This window comes from Taeniopygia guttata, chromosome 4A (genome assembly GCF_048771995.1).
Source record: "Taeniopygia guttata chromosome 4A, bTaeGut7.mat, whole genome shotgun sequence".
Taxonomy (NCBI): Eukaryota; Metazoa; Chordata; class Aves; order Passeriformes; family Estrildidae; genus Taeniopygia; species Taeniopygia guttata.
In genome coordinates, this window is record NC_133029.1 from 18,438,585 (window position 1) to 18,453,297 (window position 14,713).

General features: G+C 46.0%; 1 protein-coding gene across 4 annotated transcripts in view; it reads right to left on the bottom strand.

The window, feature by feature from the left end:
* The window catches only part of DRP2 (dystrophin related protein 2), a 30,136-nt gene extending 22,717 nt beyond the window's left edge, over positions 1 to 7,419 (bottom strand). The window contains exons 1-2 of one of the 4 annotated variants that reach the window (XM_072929276.1): positions 7,247 to 7,419; positions 6,851 to 7,032 (exon numbers count right to left, since the gene is read on the bottom strand). The gene's annotated coding sequence lies outside the window, so the exon portion shown is untranslated. Of the gene's footprint in view, positions 1 to 6,850; positions 7,168 to 7,246 lie in introns of those variants that run through there. The other 3 variants (XM_072929277.1, XM_030272939.4, XM_041716244.2) reach the window with 3 other exon arrangements.
* Positions 7,420 to 14,713: the final 7,294 nt, after the last annotated feature.

Here is a 14,713-nt window from a genome sequence, read left to right on the forward strand (position 1 = left end):
CACACTGCCCATCTCTGACACTTTCACAGCCCCCACTCCCCTGCCTGAGCCTTCACTGCCTCTCTCCCCTCAATTACACACATTAAGGGATTATCCTAGGATTTTTTTTTTAATCTCTTAGTGATTTTTACAGCCATAATTCCCTCTCTTTCCAGGAGAACTGCCCGTGCTGAGCTCTCCAGCAGGCTGACAATCCAAGGTCTCATCCTTTCCCTCTCCTACCCATTAGCACCAATGAACACTGCAGGCTGGGCATCCCTGCTCCTTTCCCCATGCAGGCAGGGGATTATGTGGGGATTATGAGACCCACATTAATAATTGTAAATTCCAGGGTCTTCAAAGCCCTCCAGCCTCTTGGTGCAAATTCACCACACCCAACCCCAAGGGTACAGAAGATTTCTGACAGAAGGTAACACCACCTCCTTTTCCTCCAGCGCTTGTGCATTTGGGCTCTGTTCCTCTGAATGACACTCAATGTAGCCGAGATACAATTCTCAGGGTGTGGAAAGCTACTTTTTCTCAAAGCCTTTAACAGAGGAATGCCACCAAGCTCTTCCCCAGCACTGGAAAATCCACGGCTTTTGCCACTGAGGTTCTGAGATACATCACTGTAATTGCCATCCTGAGGCCTGGGTTTTTCTGTGGCACAGGGCAGTGACACTGCAGTGATATGAGCTGGCCAGACGAGTTCAGCAGCCCTCCTACAGCACTCACACAGGGGCTCTCTGCTCCCAGTCCTCCCAGCACAGCCTGGCCCCTGACAGCTCTGCCACCAGCACTGAGAGCAGGAGCGGAACTGGGAAGGTCACGAGCTCTGCTCTGACTGCATTTTGCTGAGTGACAGAGGTGTGTGCACGGGGCAGGTGCAGGTCTGAGACAGGGGTGGGTAACCTTGTCCTGCAGGGATCCACGTGTAGGACCGGGAGGGTGTCCACGCTCCTGCCAGCGTCATGGAAATAAGGACAGCCATGGCTGCACCTCCAGAGTGCTGGGCTCCTTGACCTCCTCCAGGGATGACAAAGCCCATCAGGACACAGATGGCACAGAGAACTAAAGCCTGTCCAAGGCAGCAGTCACAGAACAAGCCAAGTGCCAAGCAAAGGGCACTACCCAGTCACGTCCTGTGCAGCACCTTGCTGCCACAAACACCAGAGCAGGTTGGGGGGCAGTGGCTCAGCTGCCCTTTGCCACTCTGCAACAGCAAAGACAAAGCTCAGAGGTAGAGAACTCAGATAATGTGGAACTGGCTGAGCTGCACAGCAGCCAGCACAAAGGAGCACATTCAGGAGGAGAGAGACAACCAGACAGAGAGGCATGTCTGCAGGCAAGCCAACAGCTCCATATGACCCCTTGCCAAATTCCCTGCTATTACTGGAACCAAGCAAGGAGAAATGCTCTTGGATCTGCTCTGCCTCTCTGCTGAGGCACAAAAAACAGCTCCAGTTCTGGCACTCCTACTTCAGTGCTTCCATACAGCTCTGGGGCTGGGCATTGCTGCATGTGGAGGAGATTTTGTGGATGCTTCCTGGCTAAATTCCTATTGCCTGATGCCTACGCCTTTCAAGAGCCAAACCTGTGATCCACTTTTCCTCTCCCACACCACCATTCATCTTCTGCACTCTGCTTTAGGTTGGTGCTGGAGACCCAGCACATTATAGCCAAGGTTCAACATCATACAAACTAGATTTAAGTGCAGACAACAAAAAGTATCATCCCCACAGCTTACTCCAAGCCTCTCACTGAAAAGAAGTTGTGAGATTCTCCTTTGGAGAACTCAGGGAACAACGTGGTCAGGTTGTTCACACAGATACAAAGTGAGCTGGGCACATTTCCGTGCAAGCAGAACAAACACTAAGGCTCAGGTGAGCAGAAGCAGGTGATAATTTCCACATGTGGACACTGCAAGAAGCAGTTGGTAGAGTCACCATGGAGCGGGGACTGGGGCACTGCACTCACACAGTGAAGACAGCAAGGAGGGAAACCTCTTCCACTGGTGTCTGTCACCTGTCTTTGCTGGAGGTCCCGCTCCAGGCACAAAGGTGGTCAGATCAGTCCTCAGAAGCACCAGGCAGAACCTCATTACCTGGTGCTCTTTTGCATCCTCCCCCATGAAAAGCACTCAACACTTGCCTCTGCTCTCAGTACACCTAAGAAATGAAGCAGTGCATGTTCCACAGTGGTATGTTAGACCTTCTAAACACATTAGTACCCAAGCCACCACCACAGCTGAGACCTTGATGATCCTCTATAGTTGAGAAATAAAAAAGCTAAAAATCTGTATGTTACTTTTTAACAGCTGAATGCTTGGGAATTAAAGTGCATTAAAACAAAATAATTGCCTTTTTTCCCTTCCTACATGAGCTGTACCTGTTACAAATTCAGCACTGGAGAGCCTGTCCTACACCCTTCTTCCCAGGCAGTCTGACAAAGGCAGCTGGAATAGCCTTTGCCCAACCTGCTTCATGTTTGTCACACAACTCACTGCACCACTGGAGGATCCCTGTGCTCTCTCTGCTTTCCAGACCTGCTGCAGCAGCATCCCTGGCTGGCTGGAGAGGCTGTCCCAGCTCCTGCAGCACCTCTTCCCCATCCCAGCCAAAAAGAAGGTGACAGCTTACCACCAGTGCACATGGCACACTGTATTCTCCAATTTTGCTGCCTTTGTTCAAAATCCTCCTGATAGAAACCCATATACAAACTCTCCCAAACATCAAGGGAATTCACACTGCAGCTGACCCTCCATGGCTAAAAGCACCCCCCAAGATTAGAGACCTGTCACAGGCAGTAGAGTGTAATGTCAGATATTGAATTTCCAGCTCTCTACCATGTATAACAGCAGCAAACACAGCATATAGGTCAAAAGGTCTCTCAATCACACAGTTTATGCTTTGAATTCCTAATCTCCTCTGAAACATTCTTCCCTGAAACTTCCCACTTTAGATCTTGGCCTATAAGGAAAAAAAAATATGGGAACATCTTGAGGCAAGGCAGCTCAGCTCAGCCTTTATCCTATGAGGAGGGTGGAAATACAAACATGCTCCCTGCTGCTGGAAATGTTACTGACTTTGTTGTTGTTTAGCTTACAGTACAGAGAAGTAATAACATTTTAGCTCAGCATATCCAGTGTCCTTTAAGGGGAAAGGTGGGAGGCTTGTGGATATTTCAGAGTTCAGCTCCCATGTAGATGCTAACAAAGGAAGCATTCCCAGGCTGGCAGACAGCAGGACTCCTTCAACAGCTTAACAACACATCCTGTTTCAGCAAAAAATTATTTTCTGCACTTGTAAGTAAATAATTTAAGCCTGAGATCTCAGGCCAGACAGCCTACTTCCCAAGACCCCACTGGTCAAGGTTTGGTGAGAGAGAAGCAACCTTTGTCCCAGCGGGACCAACATAAAAACAACACAATTCCCTCTCAGAGCGCAGGCCCTTCATCTCCATCTCTTTCCAAACCCAGAATAGATAACCACACACACTCCCACAAAAAATCATCCCAACATTCTCCTGACTGATATGTGCTCCCGTGTGCCCTGAAAGGGGACTATCAGCAATCTTCCACATGTGGGAGCATTTCCAACCCCATCAAGCTGTCACTGGGCTTCACACTGCACTTCCACCAAAGAACCAGGTCCCCTTTATTAATTAAAATGAAGGGTGCTTCAATTAAGCACCTGTCCATGAGAACTAACATAAAACCTTGGCTATATCTGGTAGCGAGCAAGCAGCACAGAAGATGTGTTATTCACTGAGGGTGGGTGAAGTGGGGACTCTCACATCTAGTGAGCTCCTTTCTTAAATGGCCACTTGGACTTTGAGCTCAAAACCAAAATGTTATTTTAATTCAATGGATAAACAGGTGCCACAAGGCTTAATAAGGAAGGAGCATCCTTTCCCCTGGCTCACTCACTCTCCGTTTTCCTAAGCAACAGAATATACACGCTCACACAATCTCAAACTGAAACATTTCACCAGTTGGCTTTGTACTAGGAAACTGTGGCGATGATGATGTCCCCACCTCACCAGGTGAGTGTGGGTGTTTGCCCACAACATGGTCATGCAAAACTGACTACCCCCCTCTCTGCTCAAAAATAACTTAGGGGATTTTTTAAGGAAGATTGAAAAACCTAAATTTCTTTTGCATGTCATTTCAGACTTCCAGCTGGGTTTTAAGTTGCTTCCTCTAAAGCTGACTTTTCCTAGGAACTCTCCTAGCAGCTTAAAGTACTGAAATAATGACTCAAGCAGGCAGAGGACCCAGCTGTGAGCCCACAGCCCTGCTGTGCTGGACACAGAGAAACTGCTGCCTGCTAGACCTGCCAGACAGAAGGGGCAGGAGGAGAGCAAGCAGCAACCTCCCAAAAGGGACAGCAGAACAGGGAGGAAATCACTTACTGACTGAAAGAAGGTTGCACCAAGCATAAAAATTGAAGACATTCTTTCAGAAATGTGGCTCCTGTAGCCCTGAAACCTGCCAATTTAAGCCAGCAAAAAACTCAAGCCTTGCATTTGCCTTTCTCCTCTAGACACCCAAAACTTCCCTTCCCTGCTGCTGGAAGCAGCAAACAAGTTTTGCTGCATTGTGAAAAGCACATCACCCATTTTCCACGCTGTGTAACTGATCAACAACAGTGGGAAGAGCACACCCACACTCAGTTCTGATGGCCAAGGTAACACTGCTGACTCCTGACTGCCTTGGCACTTTGCTTCTCATTCTCACTGTAAAGCTGGCACCCTCTTCTCCAAACTGAACACTCTGCCTTGCCCCCGAGGTCATCTTTATAATCAACTCCCTGCCAAAGCACAAGGTTCTCTGGCCTTCTGAGGCATGAATTTTATGACCAGACTCTGTGCCCCATGGAGTCACATTTCCTACCCCTACTTGAGATGTATCAGAGTGACCTTATTCTTATGCAAAGGGAAACAGCAAAGGTGCTATATTTTGGCTCAATTCTGAAAAGACTGGTTTCATCTTCATACACCTATGAAAATGACAGTTTTTTGAAGACTGAATTCTTTCTGGTCAAGATGCCTTATTTCACAAGACTTATAATTCCTTTGTTATGCTTTTATCATACACATCCAGGCTGAGGTGGAAGCCTTGAATGTATTTCTCAAAACATGATTATATTCAGAAATTCACCATATGACTCCAGAACTCTGGACTTTTGTTTGAACCCATTAATTTAATCACTTCTCTGTCTCACTTTGTTTAGTCTTGCAAAGAGCCACTCCAACCTGAGCAGCCCCATTCACAGTTACAGTCCTGGCCAGTTTTAGAGAGCAGCATTGATCTGTCTCAGGTATTAATCCAGAAACATGATCCTCATCTCATCTGAGCGCCTTCAGCTGACAGAGAGGACCTGAACACAGCATCACATCACAGCGACACCCCAACACTTCCCCTCCCAGCGCTTCAGGCACTCGCATTCCTGGACATGCTGCAAAATGAGACCGTGGTCCAGTTCCTTTCCAGAGTGCCACCACATCCTTGTTGTCTCCAGAAGGCTGCCTGGACAGCTCCCCCAGCAGCAGAGAGGGCCTTCAGCACAGGGAGCTGGCAGGGGAGGGTGTGAGATGGCACCAGAGCCACACGTGAGTGCCAGGAGAATGGAAACCCTCCCAGCACAGCTGAACCTTGTGGCTGGGACCTCACACAGCTTCCTCAACAAGGGCACTGTGGTCTGGCAGGAAAGGCCATTAATGAGAATAACCAAACAAGAACTCTCACAGGTCCAAGATAGAGAGGTGAGCAGCAGCAGGAGAGTGTGAAGGACCTTGGATTAGTGCACAAGGAAAACAAACTGACAAAAAACTGACTAGCTTTTTTTGTTGTTTTTTTTTTTTTTTTCCCCAGCATTAAAACTCAAAATACAAATAACATTGGTTTCTTCCAGAGAAAGCGTGTCATTTAAGAGCACGGGAGTAATTGCTCCACACCCCTGTCGCTGCACATGGGTGATCTCAGCATCGAAACCCCACAAATACAACGCTGGCATTTCCACCAGTGGACCTCCACAGCTGTGATGCTGCGCTGGAGGTAAGGCTGAAGGAAACAAGCCGGACTAGGCACCTGTAATAATCTGTGGCACTAAATCTTGAGAAAGCACAGCCCAGGCTGTCCTGTCTGGCAGGGAGAGGGAGGCAGAGTGCTGAGCCCTGGGGAGCAGCACGGTCCTGTGCTCCCTGCAGGCAATCCTGCAGTCGGTCAGGGCTGCCTGCATCCAGGGGAAGGTCAGTGGTGGCAAGAGAAGCCCTTTAGAGGGGAGGAGGAACGACGTGAAAGGAGCTGGGGAGAAGCTGGGGGAGGGGAGGGCGGACACATAAAGGAGCAAGGCTGGACTGTGCAAGGTAGTGAATGGGAAGGGCAGACCTGGGACTGTGGGCTGATCCTTGCTCACTGCGTGAGGATATTTGGTGCCTGCCTTGCCCTGCTGCCCGATCCTCCCAGGAAGATGCTGGAAGGCCACATGCACCCTGCCCGGAGCAGCCCTTCAGCCCGGGCGGAAACCGCCGGGGTAAATAAACCTTCAATGTGCAAAGCATCACAGCCTTGAAACCGGGATGCCAGGGACTGTGGTTTGCCTCGGGAATCCGCATCCCTGACTGGTCCCTAGCCTCTCCCTTGTGGAAATGGTCTTGGCTCCGTCTCTTGCTCTCACCCCGACGCCCTTCTTTTCTTCTCCGCAAGTTTCCTCACCCGCACACGCATGGGCAGCGCTGCTGCCAAGGGACACACACACACGCACACACCCCCAAAGAGCGCATTTCCCAGTTAAGCCATCGGTCCAAATGCTCCCCTTTCCCAAGCCAGGCAGGATCCGAGCGGAAAACAAATGTTGTCACGGCCTACCTTGCGAGGCGGCCGGGTCTGAGGCGCGGGGGCAGCGGGGCTGCGCGTGTGAATCAGCAGAGGAGCCCCTGTGCCAGGGATGCATGCTGAGGCTCGGCACCGCTGCTCTCCTCCTCCAGCTGCTGTGTTGCTATGCGATCACATCCCGCCAGCAGCACCTCGCCGAGCTCCAAAGGGACACCCTTGATCGGCAAAACACGGCGGGCTCGTCTCGCTGCCCGCCCAGTGCCCGCCCGGCCCTTGGCAGAGCGCGGCCGCGATCGATCCGGAGCAGCGGAGGGAGAAGAGTGGGGATGCAAAGATGGGCACGCACGGGGGGAGGAGACAAAATACACATGGAAAGGGGGAAAGGGAGGAGGGGAGATGCACAACACACAGAAAGCGCCGCGGTCTGACCTCTGGAGACCTGACACGGGCTGCTGGGCTCAGCCACGCTTCCCACCGCTCGCCGACAGCTCCCACCGCCTCTCGGGGCTCGCGTCTCTCATTTTAGGTTAGATATGGCCACGCGTGTGCTGCAAAATGCCAGACACATTCGCCTCCTTCCTTAACCACAATTTGGGTATCTGACACAAGATTTTATAATTTAAGAACAGCCTGTTTTAAAAATAAACCTATTTTAGCTTTATTATTCAATTTCATATGTGCTTCCTATTCTTCTTAAAAAATAAAAATAAGTAAGGAGGCAATTCTCCAGGCTGGGGAGGTCTTTTAAATGTCAGGGTATCTTGTCTCAGCTCACAAGAAACAGAAGGATTTGAGCTCCTAGTTTGGATGAGGACACAAGCAGATAGAGCTGGGATTTTGGCCCATAGACAAGTTTACAGCTCTTCAGGTCATTCCACACCAGGATTTGAAACTGCTCAAGCCACCAAGTGATGTTATTTTCACACAACACAAAAAGAAACAGAATTAAATTACTCGGTGAGAAAGAGGATTCAAATGTAATTCCAGCTCTGTTTTAAGCTGTTCTAGACTGTCTCAGCCTCTCCATGGGAAAATTAAAAGTCAGAAAATACAATCTTCCTGGTCCTTGTACGAGCAATCTTTAATGAGTCTTAGCCCTTTTTACCCCAGAGTTGACAGACTAAAGATGTTATTTTTCTGCTCACACAGTTGTTATCCAGAAATATCGGTGCTGTTTGCAGATATTTCCCATTTCTAAACATTTGTTCCCCATCTCAGGTGTATTCCAAAATGCAGGTTTACTCGGGCCCAGCAATGTAAGAGCTTCACAACTCCACTATATTCCTGAAAAACCACTCCTGGTAAATAACTGGCAAAGTCTCTGCAGCATCATAGGGCTTCCTGTGGGCTTAAGTACAACAGTCAAGAGATGGTGCTGCACAGAGGGACCGTGCCCAGCCCACCCCAGGGCTGTGCCCAGCAGGGTGGGGAGCCCACAGCCACCTTCCAGCCACTTTTGGGCACCTTACAGAGCAAAACTTTAATCCCACACCACAGGGATGCAAACGGACCTTTTCTAGGTCACCAATTTAAACATGGAGAAGGTTTAAAACTCAAAATATAGTTGATCATGTGTAAAATATGTTTCAGAGAGTCCTCAAGAACCCAATGAGCTCCCTGTGATAGTAGCAGCTAGAACCTGCAGCAGGTGGATGGCTGACCCTAAGGAAGTTCTCCCTTCATCCTAGATGGGTGCACCAGGAGTCAGGAGCAGAGCACAGTGAGGCACAGAAAACTCCTGTAACTACACTGAAAGGAGATCTTTAAATAGCAACCTCCTTATCATTGGTTCCAAAAGGAGCAACACTGAATACTTGGAGTACCAACCCAAGAATACTTATTCACTCCACACCTTCTGCTCTTAAAAGCTTCTTCAATAGCTCCTGCTTCCACAACAGCTGTATTGATGCAACAAAATCCCTCCTGGAAAGCTGTATTTAGACCAAAAAAACCCAGATATGGATGAGAAGACAAAAATGAGCAGAGACTCTGCTGGGCTATTTTTGTGCATGCACACAAATAAGAAATCTTGGGTTAAATAAGGAGAGTGAGGGGGGGAAACCAGCAGAGTCTGGAAGGGCTGTCCAGGCCAAAGACACCATTTTCCAGGGACGTGACCAAATCCGATGGCAGCATGTGTCTGTCACCAGCAGCAGCTGTAAGGGACATGACAACATGGACAAACATAATCAAGCCAATTTACACAGGCACACAAGACAGACATCAGCACAGAGATATGAACAGATAGCATGAACCACAAAAACAAGGTGCTTTCCTGTATAAGCATACTAAATTATTGATTGATTAAATGCAGTAGGGAAAAAAAAAATCTCTTGTGTCAGTTTAGCTTAAATTATGAGGCAAACTAGAATCTCTGCTGGGAGAGTTTCTTCCAGGGCTGGGAACATCTTCCCAAGTCCTCCAATACTTTCTGTTTTAAGGATATAATTAGGGCAAGGAGAGGAGGAATTCAGAACTCAAGGGGAAACAGGGAGACCAACTCAGATGTGTCATAATCGCAGTTTTCACATAAGAACTACAACTTTTTTGAGTGTATGGGAAGGTTTCTGAGATGAGAGGCTAAATTTGGTGTACTTTGAGTTCTGAAGAGAACTTAAGCCAAAAAAATCTCCCAAGGAGCTCCAAGAGCTGAGCTTCCAGAAGATATATTGGTACTTTATGTATTTCCCTAATGAAACATTTCAGACATTTTCTGCTTTATGAAACAGCAAATATGTACCTTGTTAGGAAAACTAGCAGTGTCCATCCTCCCAGTAGGGATATCTCAATATGCACAGTGGTAAATACAGTCTACAGTCATACAATAGGTAAAAATTGGGACAAGTTTTATAAGGCTTGAACATGAAATTGACATATATAGAGAGATGCACACAGACAGTATTTTTAGTTTGAAAATTTTAACAGCTAGAAATAAGGGCTGTGTTTGCTTTCAGCCTAATTCTGTATTACATTCTCCATATAAAAATCCATTATTATTAATCACTTGTAAGCTGGAATATCCATAACACTAATTATTCTTGCATTAATAACCAAATAAAAACATCACCTAAAATTCTGGCATTCACATTTTCAATGAAAACTTCAGGGTTCAATATAATTAAAGGCTATTACTTTTATGTTTTTCTTCCCATAAGTTCCCACCAATTAACTTAATCTTCTAAAACAGTCCTTGTCACAGGGAATTGGTTCCCAAAATGTGCTCTTTTGAAGCATCACATCTCCTGAAAAAGAAAGTTCTTCTGTCTAGTACGGAAGAGAAGTTATTGTTACCATCCTTTGGAAACTTTGGTATATTCTTTCCCATTCAGAGTAAAGCTCAAATTAATCCATTTATCCCAATTAAAGTGTTTTAGAGAAAGATGTTTTAGCCAGGAACAGAATGTCGACTTATCCTTGTTAAAAGGAGAATACAGGCAGACACCAAGAAGAGCACTTTCCCTAGAGCCATACACCCACAGTCCTGGTGGATCCATCTGCTGAAGAAGAGTTTAGTGAGAGGCTTGTGAGCCAGGACAAGGTCCCTTATGGCTTGAAGAAATCCAAGTTCTTGCCAAGAGCCTGCAAATCCCTGTTTTCCTGAGGCACAGGATTCCCTTACCTGAGTCTCCTCCTAATTAAAGGACCAGAGAGCACGGTGTTCTCTCACAGCTGCTCCCAACCAAACAGCTGTAGCTGTTTTGATTCAGGATCATTGATCTCAGTGGTTGTGCTGTTCCTACCTGGGAAGGGAAGCCAGAGGAACGGGTCTTGCACAAAGGGTCAGACCTGCCCATCAATTCCAGTACATTAGACAGGCCAGCAGGCTGGGAGCAGAACACAAAGAGCCTCCCTTTAACAAGGGGGAACAAAACTAGAATTATACCCTAAGAAAATAATTTAGCTAACTGGATATTGTAACATCCAGGGGGGCTTTTTTACTTGTTTTGTTTAAATAACCAATATAAAATAACTGTACCTCTTTTGCTGGCATCAATAAGCACAGAAACCTTCCCAGAGCAGATTCTACCCTGCTGAAAGCATTTATAGAAACAGCAGGGTACTTTCTAAACACATGGTACCTGGGGTGGGAGAGAAGAACGGGCAGAGAACTGATGCAAGCCATGCACCCAGAAACAGAATTAATCCCCCTTTTAATTTGTTCCCACACAGGCCCTGAAACAATCCCTCCAAATGAGAAATAGAGACTATAAGGAAGGAAATATTTTCAAAGCAGTACCAAAAGAAAGAGGAGTGGGTATCAAAAAAGTGTCAAAGAATTTGGGGGAGGAGATAGAAAAAGAAAAAAGACAGGAGAAAATGGTAGAACAGAAAGAAAAAACATGCAGGAGCAGAAGGTAAGGCAGACAAGGCAGATTTGAGGGGCTGTTTTGTTCTTTGCTGTCAGCATGTTTACAATGTGCTTTCCATCCCCCTCCTTATTTACTGGGCACTCAAAGGAGCAGGAAAGCAATCCCACAGGAGCTGCTGAAGATTCACTTGGACACAGAACAGAGGTGCCCTAAGAGAAAGGAAACTGCTTAGTGATCCGTGCACAACAAACTATGATGGGGATGTTACAGGCCCAGAGACTTGAGAGAGAGGGCTGGGAGGAAACCTGCAGAGAGCAGCCTCTTCCTACAGAGATCACACTGGCAGCACAGACACTTGGAACAGAGCAAATCAGGCTGCACGGCAATACAGCTGCACATAAAAATATATGTTATATTAAATAACATAAGCTTAACATGTTAAATAAGCTTCACAGCAGAAGCTTATCCCTGAATTCTTGAAAGGAAGAGCCCAAAGGATTTGGACAGAGTAAATTTTTTCAAGGTATCTGTTGCAATTTGCAACCTAAACCCAGTGCTTGAAGCTCAGGAGCTCAGCTACGTTACAGTGACTGAAATATCCCATGACTGAGGCTGTGCTGGAACAGCCCATCCTGTGTCACGTTTCTGGCAGGTACCACAGCTTGCCTGATGCATGTTCACTCATTAAAAACTGCAGAATGGGATCACGCCTCAGCCTACAGATTTCTAAACACTGTCAAGGTTAAAATGATATTTAGAGCCTGTGTAGGTACCTGCAGCTTGGTTTGGTTTTTTTGGGTTTTTTTTTTTAAGATCAACTGTTTTGGTTTCTACATTTGTGCAAGAGTGAGCCTGGCGATTAAAGCCTTTATTAAAAAAAATCTCACCCTCTGTTATGCAGACTTTTTACTCCTACGAGACAGGAAGCTGAGAGGCAGAGAGGCATCCTCACAAGGTACACACACACCTTGCAGGATGTTATTTATGTACTTCAGCACCTCCCTTCCCAACTATACTTACTTGGACAGGTCTAACAGCTACAGTCTAACAGCTACATACAGTTCTCTCAGGAATCCTGTGCCCAGAACCACATCACCAAATGTTAAAGACATAAAAGGCATTCTTAGGTTTGGTGGCACACAACCTTCATAAGAACATAATTGTTGCCTCCATTTTAAAAAGCATAGCCATAATAAGGGAAACCCATTGGTGAAACATAAGACATCTTTCCTGGAAGAAAATACTTGAAGACTTTGTTCTTTCAAGATGTTCAATATCCAGAGCAATCTTTTTACCAATCTGTTATTTTTCATCCAGACTAGATGCATCCTTTGACTAAAGTGCACATAAAGAGCTCCCTCACACACTCTCAGGAGCCATGGAGCTACAAATCAGTGCAGTGCGTATTATTAATGACAAGTTACCAGAAGATCTAGGACAACAGCCAGGCAGGAGTTACACTGTGCTGTGATTCTATTGAGAAAATGAACCCTTTGCCAGGTCAGATCCCACAGTTTCCCTTGCTCCTGTCTCCACTGTGCAACGATTTGTGATAAGCCATTCTGTCACAGCAGCCAGGAGGTGATTACCCTGCCCTAGAGGCCTTACAACTGAGCTTTGCCTAAAAGACAAAGGTAACCAAATGAGGAGACACTGGTAGAGGCACAAAAATCTCAAGCATTGTATCAAAAAAGGCAAAGTGAATTTTCTTTAGGTGGCAGTTAAATGTTATTAGAAGAGTTCAGGAGCACCCATATTGGCAGCTGTTAGAGCTGCAGTACAAGCCTCACAGATTCCATTTTCTGAGTGGTTACAGCTGTACCACCTTCCAAATCCTTGGGTCCTGATTTATTCATGGCATTAGGAATGCAAAACGCAAGCAGAGAGAAGTAGGCCAAAAAAAGAATAGAAAGCAGGGATACAGAGGAACCAGTTTCTTCATTCCAGCTGAACACAGGTTGAAATTATTAACTCTTTCAGAGCAAGCTCTCTCTGAAAGGGCAGTAGACTGATGCATAAAGAGGCACAAATGAGCTCCCACCACAAAAAATTATTAACAGAAACACAAAGCAAACTTGTCTTCAGGAGACAAATTCAGATTAACTCTAGCCCAAGGCATTTGGATTTTCAGGTGCATAATGCTCACTGTATTTGATAGGGAGGGGTTAATGGCTTTGGTTGTGTGAACTGGGGACCAGATGTTCAGCTGGTACAACTCAACACAGATCCATTATGAATCAGTGGAACTGTGGCTGCTTATCCCAGACAGGGTTCTGGCCCAGTACTTTGAAATCCTATTTAATACCCACTCAGATTTTTCCAAAGGGAGAGGCCTCACTTTTTGAGATCAGATAAAAAGCTACTAGCAATGCTACAGGATGCAGTTAAACTGAAATGGCCACTGTCATGGCCTCTTTATGATATTACAAAACTAAATCAAAAGCCTGCAGAAGCCTTGTGATAAATAACACCCCAGCACTGTTGTTTCTGCTACAATTTCATCATGTCCACCTACCTTACAATGGGCAGAAATAGGCATGAAAGGTAAACTACTCATTTATCACTTACCAGGAAATGGATGGGTCTTGACTATGTCCATTTTAGTCCTCAGAGCAGCTGTGGTCAGCCAAGTTTTGAGCACATGCTTTTAACAGAAAATGGTCTGCAAAATTTGCTGTGATGATTCAAATGCAAAGAGCAAGCAGGGGAAAAAAAGATAAGAAAAGAAAAAAAGGTACATTCCTCCCTAAAACGGCCATTCTTACACTCAAGTGCACTGCTACTCATAGTTAGAGGGAAGAAAGAGAAGAAAAATAGCCAAATGTCAAAAAAGACAAGAGTTACTACAGCATAAAGAGGCTAAAAGTAATCTCTGGTGTCCAATAATACCAGGCACATTACATTTTTGCTGCATGGGATAGATTTTAAACAGACATCTTGTTCAACAAGGAAAAAAACCAAACCACCACCACAAAACAAGAAAAAAACCCACACAAACACAAAACTAAAATCCCCCCCCCCAAAAAAAAAAAACAACAAACAAACAGCTTGACATGAAAATCAAGTTATCTATCCAGTTGCTGTAGTTCTGCACTTCTAAGTGCCCAGCCCATGTACTTCAAAGTCAAAACTGTGCATTCTGCTTAAATACTTTCACAACACAGGGTATAATAAACACCTGTGATGCTGCAAGTCTTCCATAACATGATTCTGTGTTTCCTCAACCAAACACCAACCCCAAGGGAAAAATTATCTCAGGGACCAGTAACTGTAAAACATTCAGTATATCCTAAAGGGTTCTGCTGTAAGCTGCTTTAAGTACATTCACACACATCACACACACTCTTAAGAACCTGGGCATCTTTCACAGGTTAAAGGAAGCCTCTGGCAGCACCCCCAGTCTGACAGGAATGTACCTTCTACAAACTCCAAACAGCACCCAGCCAACAGGAAGCCTTGTCTTCCTGGCTGTTGCTCCTTTGAGATGTACACAGCCTTTCCAGTATAAGCGTAAATAACACTTCCAACAACTTTTTGAAGGTAGCTTCACAGAAAAATAATACTGATTATATGTTAGCGCCACATC